This window comes from Macrotis lagotis, chromosome 1 (genome assembly GCF_037893015.1).
Source record: "Macrotis lagotis isolate mMagLag1 chromosome 1, bilby.v1.9.chrom.fasta, whole genome shotgun sequence".
NCBI lineage: Eukaryota > Metazoa > Chordata > Mammalia > Peramelemorphia > Peramelidae > Macrotis > Macrotis lagotis.
In genome coordinates this window covers 679,242,762-679,251,245 of record NC_133658.1, presented here as the reverse complement: position 1 = coordinate 679,251,245, position 8,484 = coordinate 679,242,762, and positions in this window count along the sequence as shown.

The following is an 8,484-nucleotide window of genomic DNA, read 5'->3' as shown; positions in this document are numbered from 1 at the left end:
TTTAAAATTTTTATTAAAGATATTATTTGAGTTTTACAGTTTTCCCCCAATCTTGCTTCCCTCCCCCCCACCCCCACCCCACAGATAACACTCCGTCAGTCTTTACTTTGTTTCCATATTGTAACTTGATCCAAATTGGGTGTGATAAGAGAGAGAAATCATATCCTTAAAGAGAACAGAATTCTCAGAGGTAACCAGATCAAACCATAAGACATTTGGGTTTTTTGTTTCCGAATTAAAGGGAATAGTCCTTGTACTTTGTTCAAACTCCACAGCTCCTTATCTGGATACAGATGGTACTCTCCTTTGCAGACAGCCAAAAATTGATCCCAATTGTTGCGCTGATGGAATGAGCAAGTCCTTCAAGGTTGAACATCACTCCCATGTAGCTGTAAGGGTATACAGTGTTTTTCTGGTTCTGCTCATCTCACTCAGCATCAGTTCATGAAAATCCCTCCAGGTTTCCCTGAAATCCTATCCCTCCTGGTTTCTAATAGAACAATAGTGTTCCATGACATACATATACCACAGTTTGCTAAGCCATTCCCCAATTGAAGGAAATTTACTGGATTTCCAATTCTTTGCCACCACAAACAGGGCGGCTAAAATATTTTTGTACAGGTAATGTTTTTACCCTTTTTCCTCATCTCTTCAGGGTATAGACCCAGTAGTGGTATTTCTGGGTCAAAGGGTATGCACATTTTTGTTGCCCTTTGGGCACAGTTCCAAATAGCTCTCCAGAAGGGTTGGATGAGTTCACAGCTCCACCAACAGTGTAATAGTGTCCCAGATTTCCCACATCCCTTCCAACAATGATCATTATCCTTCCTGGTCATACTGGCCAATCTGAGAGGTGTGAGGTGGTACCTCAGAGACGCTTTAATTTGCATTTCTCTAATAATTAATGATTTAGAGCATTTTTACATATGGCTAAGGATTGCTTTGATCTCCTCATCTGTAAATTGCCTTTGCATATCCTTTGACCATTTGTCAATTGGGGAATGGCTTTTTGTTTTAAAAATATGACTCAGTTCTCTGTATATTTTAGAAATGAGTCCTTTGTCAGAATCGTTAGTTTTAAAGATTGTTTCCCAATTTGCTACTTTTCTTTTGATCTTGATTACATTGGTTTTATCTATGCAAAAACTTTTTAATTTAATGTAATCAAAATCATCTAATTGGTTTTTAGTGATGTTCTCCAACTCTTCCTTAGTCATAAACTGCTCCCCTTTCCATAGATCTGACAGGTAGACTAGTCCTTGATCTTCTAATTTGCTTATAGTATTGTTTTTTATGTCTATGTCCTGTAACCATTTGGATCTTATCTTGGTAAAGGGTGTGAGGTGTTGGTCGAATCTAAATTTCTTCCATACTAACTTCCAATTATCCCAGAAGTTTTTATCAAAGAGGGAGTTTTTATCCTGGTGGCCTGACTCTTTGGGTTTATCAAACAGCAGATTACTATAATCCTCTCCTGCTTTTACACCTAGTCTGTTCCAAACAGTTTTGATGACTGATGCTTTATAATATAATTTTAGATCGGGTAGTGCTAAGCCACCTTCGTTTGCATTTTTTTTCATTAAGCTCCTGGAAATTCTTGACTTTTTATTTCTCCATATGAATTTACTTACAATTTTTTCTAGCTCATTAAAGTAATTTTTTTGGAATTTTGTTTGGTAGGGCACTAAACAGATAGTTTAGTTTTGGTAGAATTGTCATTTTTATTATATTAGCTCTACCTATCCATGAGCAGTTGATATTTGCCCAGTTATTTAAATCTGATTTAATTTGTGTGAGAAGTGTTTTATAATTGTTTTCAAAAAGATTCCGAGTCTGTCTTGGCAAATAGACTCCCAAGTATTTTACACTGTCTAAGGTTACTTTGAATGGAATTTCTCTTTCTAGCTCTTCCTGCTGTTTCTTGCTAGTCATATATAGGAAAGTTGAGGATTTATGAGGGTTTATTTTATAACCTCCAAGTTTGCTAAAATTGCTAATTGTTTCCAGTAGTTTTTTGGATGATTTCTTGGGATTCTCTAGGTAGACCATCATGTCATGTGCAAAGAGTGAGAGTTTTGTCTCTTCCTTCCAAATTCTAATTCGTTCAATTTCTTTTTCTTCTCTAATTGCTGATGCTAACATTTCTAATACAATATTGAATAGTAGTGGTGATAATGGGCACCCTGGTTTAACCCCTGATCTTACTGGGAATGCCTCTAGCCTCTCCCCATTGAGTATAATGCTGGTTGATGGTTTCAGATAGATACTGCTAATTATTTTAAGGAACAGTCCATTTATTCCTACACTCTCTAGTGTTTTTAATAGGAATGGATGCTGTACTTTGTCAAAAGCTTTTTCAGCATCTATTGATATGATCATATGGTTTCTGATAGGTTTGTTATTGATATAATTGAGTATACTAACAGTTTTCCTAATATTGAACCAACCCTGAATTCCTGGAATAAATCCTACTTGATCATATTGTATTATCCTAGTGATGACTTGTTGTAGTCATTTTGCTAAGATTTTATTTAGGATTTTTGCATCTATATTCATCAGGGAAATAGGTCGATAATTTTCTTTCTCTGTTTTAACTCTTCCTGGTTTAGGTAGCAGTACCATATTGTTTTCATAGAAAGAGTTAGGCAGAGTTCCATCTTTCCCTATTTTTCCAAAGAGTTTATATAGGATTGGAACCAATTGTTCCTTAAATGTTTGGTAGAATTCACTTGTGAATCCATCAGGCCCTGGAGAGTTTTTTTTAGGGAGTTCACTAATGGCTTGTTGAATTTCTTTTTCTGACATAGGGTTGTTCAGGTATTTAATCTCTTCTTCATTTAACCTGGACAACTTATATTTTTGTAAATATTCACCATTTAACTTAGATTATCAAATTTATTGGCATAAAGTTGGGCAAAATAATTTTGAATTATTACTTTAATTTCCTCCTCATTGGTGGTGAGTTCACCTTTTTCATTTATAATACTAGTAATTTGGTTTTCTTCTTTCTTTTTTTAATCAAATTGACCAGAGGTTTATCATTTTTATTGGTTTTTTCATAATACCAACTTTTGGTTTTATTTATTAATTCAATAGTTTTTTTGCTTTCAATTTTATTAATTTCTCCTTTGATTTTTAAAATTTCTAATTTGGTATTTGATTGGGGATTTTTGATTTATTCTTTCTCTAATTTTTTTAGTTGCATGTTTAGTTCATTGATTTTCTCTTTCTCCAATTTATTCATATAAGCATTTAGAGCTATAATATATCCCCTGAGAGTTGCTTTGAATGAATCCCATAGGTTTTGGTATGTTGTTTCATTATTATCATTATCTAGGATAAAATGGTTAATTCTATAATTTGGTTTTTGGTCCACTCATTTTTTAAAATGAGGTTATTCAGTTTCCAATTTGCTCTGGGTCTATAACTCCTTGGCCCAGTATTGCATATGACTTTTATTGCATTGTGATCTGAGAAAGATATATTCACTATTTCTGCCCTTCTGCAGTTGATCATTAGGTTTTTATGTCCTAGTACATGGTCAATTTTTGTATAAGTTCCATGTACTGCAGAGAAACAGGTATATTCCTTCCTATCCCCATTCAGTTTCCTCCATAAATCTACCATATCTAATTTTTCTAACAATCTATTTACCTCCCTAATTTCTTTCTTGTTTGTTTTATGATTTGATTTATCTAGATCTGATAGCAGGAGGTTGAGGTCTCCTACTAGTAGAGTTTTGCTGTCTATGTCTTCCTGTAATTCTTTCAGTTTCTCCTCTAAGAATTTGGGTGCTGTCCCACTGGGTGCATATATATTCAATATTGAAATGTCTTTATTGTCTATGGTACCTTTTAGGAGGATAAAGTTTCCTTCCTTATCTCTTTTAATGCTATCTATTTTTGCTGCTGCTTTGTCTGAGATAAGGATTGCTACCCCTGCTTTTTTTACTTCAGCTGAAGCAAAATATATTTTGCTCCAACCTTTTACCTTTACTCTATATGTATCTCTCTGCTTCAAATGAGTTTCTTGTAAGCAGCATATTGTAGTATTCTGATTTTTAATCCACTCTGCTATTTGCTTATGTTTTAAGGGAGAGTTCATCCCATTCACATTCAAGGTTATGATTACTAATTCTTTATTGCCCTCTGTGCTATCTTCCCTCTCTTTGTATTTTTCCCCCCTTTCCCCCTTTTATCCATATTCCCCAGTATTTTGTTTTTGAATACCACCCCTTCAGTGTGTTTGCCCTCCTATATTACACCCTCCCCTTTCTTTCCCCTTTCCCTGTTCCCTTCCCTTCCTTTTGTTATTTCCCCTTATTTCCTCCATTCTCCTTCCCTTGCTCTGTCCCCCTTCCCCTTTTCCCCTTTTAATACTTGAAAGGTTAGATGTTTTATAAGTTAACTGAGTATGTGTAGGTTGACTTTAAGCCAAGTCTGATGAGAAGAAGATTTAGGTGTTTCTCCTCTACTCCCTTCTTCCTCTCTATTACCGTAGGTTTTTTGTACCTCTTAGTGTAATGAGATTTGTCCCATTCAATCTCCTCCCTCCTCCCGTCTCTTTTCTGTCTCCCTTTTTAGGGAGGTAGTGTATTTTTTTAAGATCATTCTATCTAAGTCATAGAAAATTCTGAGTGTCTGTCCTTTCTAGTTCAGTATATTCTGTTGAATAGAGTCCAAATTCCTGAGAGTTATTAGAGTCTTTCTCCCCAGTGGAGTTAAAGCCAGTTACATCCCATTAGATATCAGTCTCATGGATAGGTCATGGATGTCCATCATTTCTGGCTAAGTATATTCTCTCTGTTAGAGTTACATTTCTCAGGATTTATGAGAGTCTCTACCCACCCCCACCCCCCATGCTGGGATATAGCCAGTTTCAACTTGCTGGATTGCATTTTTTTCCTTTTACTGCCCCCCCCTTTTTTTTACCTTTTCATGTGTCTCTTGAACCTCCTGTTTGATATCCAAATTTTCTGTTTAGCTCTGGTCTTTTCATCAGAAATTTTTGGAATTCTTCCATTTCGTTAAATGTCCATCTTTTTTCCCCTGGAAGAGAAGGCTCAGCTTTGCAGGAAAGTAGATTCTTTGCTGCATTCCAAGCTCCTGTGCTCTTCGAAATGTCTAGTTCCAGGCCCTTCAATCCCTAGTGTTGGTGCTGTCCCCCTGGAGCTTGGGGACTAGCCCCTCTGCTTCCCCGCAGACCCAAGCCCCTGTCATCCAGCCCCACCTCTGATCCAGCAGGTCCGGCTCTCGGGCCCTCAGACTCCTGGTTCCGATTCAGCTGTTGGTCTGGCTGATCTTCCCTAGGAGCTCAGTCTCACCTGCCGGTACTCAGCCAAGGCTGCTGTGGGAGACAAATCCTGGGGATCGATTTTCCTCTCCTGGCTTTTCTTTCTGGGTTTCCTGGTTCAGATTTCTTTTAAGAGGTTTGTTTCATATGATAGATGGGGAAGAGATCAGGAGACTTTAGAACTGTGCCTGTCTTCTCTCTGCCATCTTGGCTGGAAGTCAGGCAACCAAATTTTGACATAATTTTCCATAAACGTTCACAACTGATGGTATCAAAAGTCTTGGACAGATCTATAAGTGCTGTATATAGACCTCAGTTTTATTCCTGGCATTTTCCCTGGAGTTGTTGGGTTGCAAACACCATATCAACCATTCCTCAATACTTTCTGAAGCCACACTGGCTCTCAGGAAGGTGACCAACTTCCAGGTGAAGAATAGCCCATTGAGAATGACTTTGGCAAGACTTTTTTCTAGCAATGACAAAAGAGAAATACCCCTATGGATGTCACAGTACAATCTATTCCCTTTACTTTTATAGAGATGGGCGATAGAAGCATCCGTGAATTCTTGAGGGGTAACCTCTTCATTCCATATCATCTGGACAATTTGAGTCAGTTTCAGGATAAGCAGTGGACTCCCCACTTGTAGAGCTCAGCTGGAATAGAATTAGCACTGAGTGCTTTGCCACTCGAAATGAATCTAATGGAATTAAAAACCTCTTCTTCAGTTAGAACTTCGACAAGGGACTGATTGACTTCGACTTGAGGTGAACGGTCAGTGGCTTTTGCATTGATTGATGATGGTCTGTTAAGAACACTATGAAAATGTTCAGTCCATCTCCCTAGGATCATGTCTCTACCATTAAGCAATGTGGATTTATCAGCACTGAGTAGTTGAGATACACCATATGTCTTTGGCCCATAAGTAAACTTCAGGGCAACACTAAAGCATATAACTGTCTGCATAAATTGAATTTCATCTGCCTTCTTACTGAGCCAAGAGTCTTGTATCTATCTAAACTTCTTTTGGACTTTACTTTTGATGGAATTAAATGTTCCCTTCTTAAAAATGAATGAATTATCCTGCTGGTAAACCCTGTGGAGTTCTCATTTTTCATTTATTAGCTTCTATATTTCCCCCTCATTTTCATCAAACCAGTCTTGGTGTTTGTGAGTGTTCTGGCCCTGATGAGCAAATGCAGTGCTATGTACCAGATCTCTGCAAGTTGCCCACTCCTTTTTTGCTCCACTGTTGACAACTGTGTGTTGGCTCAGTTTTTCTCCAAGTTAGCAACAAATTTGTTCCTGCTCAAAGAGACACTCTAATCTTTCAGGGTTGACATTAATTCTTCTAGTATTCATTTTGCCTTGGGGCCACCACTTTGGTTGAATATGAATATTTAGTTTAGAAAGGATGAGTTTGTGATCAGTCCAGCACTCTGCACCATACATTGCCTTTGTTACTGTCATATCTTATCAGTCTTCTCCTTATAATCATATAATCTAATAGATGCCAATGTTTGCTACAAGGGTACATCCTTGAAGTTTTATTGCATTTAGGTAAATGGAAAACAGTGTTTGTGATAAGGTCATGAAATGCACAAGTCTTCAGTAGAAGGTGACCATTGCTTTTGCTGTTTCCAACTATATTCCTCCCAAGGACTCCCTGCCATGTCTGGTAATCTAAACCTACTCTAACATTAAAGTCACCCAGAATTATAAGCTTGTCTTTTTTAATACATTGATGATAAGGGTCTCCAGGTCTTCATAAATTTTTTCTTTAACTTTATCAGTGTTCAGCATGATGGAAACATAGGCACTGATGATGGTGGCATGGCCTTTTCCTGGAAGTGGCAATCTCATTGTCATGAGCCTGTCATTCACTCCTTTTGGTAGGCATTCCAGAAAATTGACTAGATTAGTTTTGATTGCAAAACCTACCCCAGCTTCACAGCATTCCTTTTTACTGTACCACTCCAGAAAAACGTGTTTCCAACTCAGACTTTAATAAGTTGGTCTTCATTTGTCAGCCTTGTTTCTACTCTGTATATATCTCATTTGTACCAAGATATTGACATATTGTCTCACTATAATATAAGCTCTTCAAGGCCCAGATGATTTTGACTTTTTTGTATCCTCAAAACTTAGCATGGTGAAACATCATAAATACTTAAAGCATAGTAATAACTTTCATGAATACTAAAACTTTAAGCCATCGTGGAATACTTTTAAAGAATGTTAAAAACACTTGTAGGAGAGAGTCTGCAAAAATTTTTCTAGGTTGAAGCTGTTTTTGAATTCATTGAACAAAATTAATATAAATACCTATTAAAATAGTTTTAGTTCAAGACAATAAATTATTCTATTTGAATTAATAAATGAATGAAACAGTTTATATTATGCATTTACTAAATGTAGGTAGGTGGAAAAGTAGATAGAAAGTGGGGCCTGAAGGCAGGAAAACTCATCTTCCTGAGTTCAGATATGGCCTCAAATACTTCAAAGCTGCTTGATCTTGGTTAAATTACAACCGTATTTGTCTCATTTTCCTCTTCTGTAGAATGACCTGGAAAAGGAAATGGCAAACCATTCAAGTATCTTTGGAAAGAAAATCCCCAAAGAGGTCATGAAGAGTTGGACATAACTTATAAATAACTAAACAACAACTATTACATACCAGATGTATGAAAAATATGTAATATAAATATCAAAAGTTAGATAATCCCTACCCTCAAGAAGTTTACAGTTTCATAGGGGAAAACAATATAGACTGGAGTCTAAGAGCATGGAATGAAGATGGTTGCAGAATAGCATTGCATAACAAGTTTGAGTTGGATATATATATATATATATATATACATATATATGTGTGTATATAAATATAGATAGATGTTATATGGATCTAACTCTTTCTCTATTCAAATATACATATAAAAAAGTTGTAAGATTAAATTTGGGAGCATCTTTCTCTTTCATCTAAGTAAGTTGGCAGCAAGTTGGCTCCATGAATAGAGTTAAGTTAGAAGACCTGCCTCAGTTTCACCAACTAAAAATGCAAAAAATCCTATCTGCCAGGATTATTGTGGGGACCAAATGATACATTCATAAATACTTACCACAATGTCTGATATATGATAGACACTATAAAAATTCTATTTGCTATCAGTAGCAGCAACAAGAAATATCATCATCAT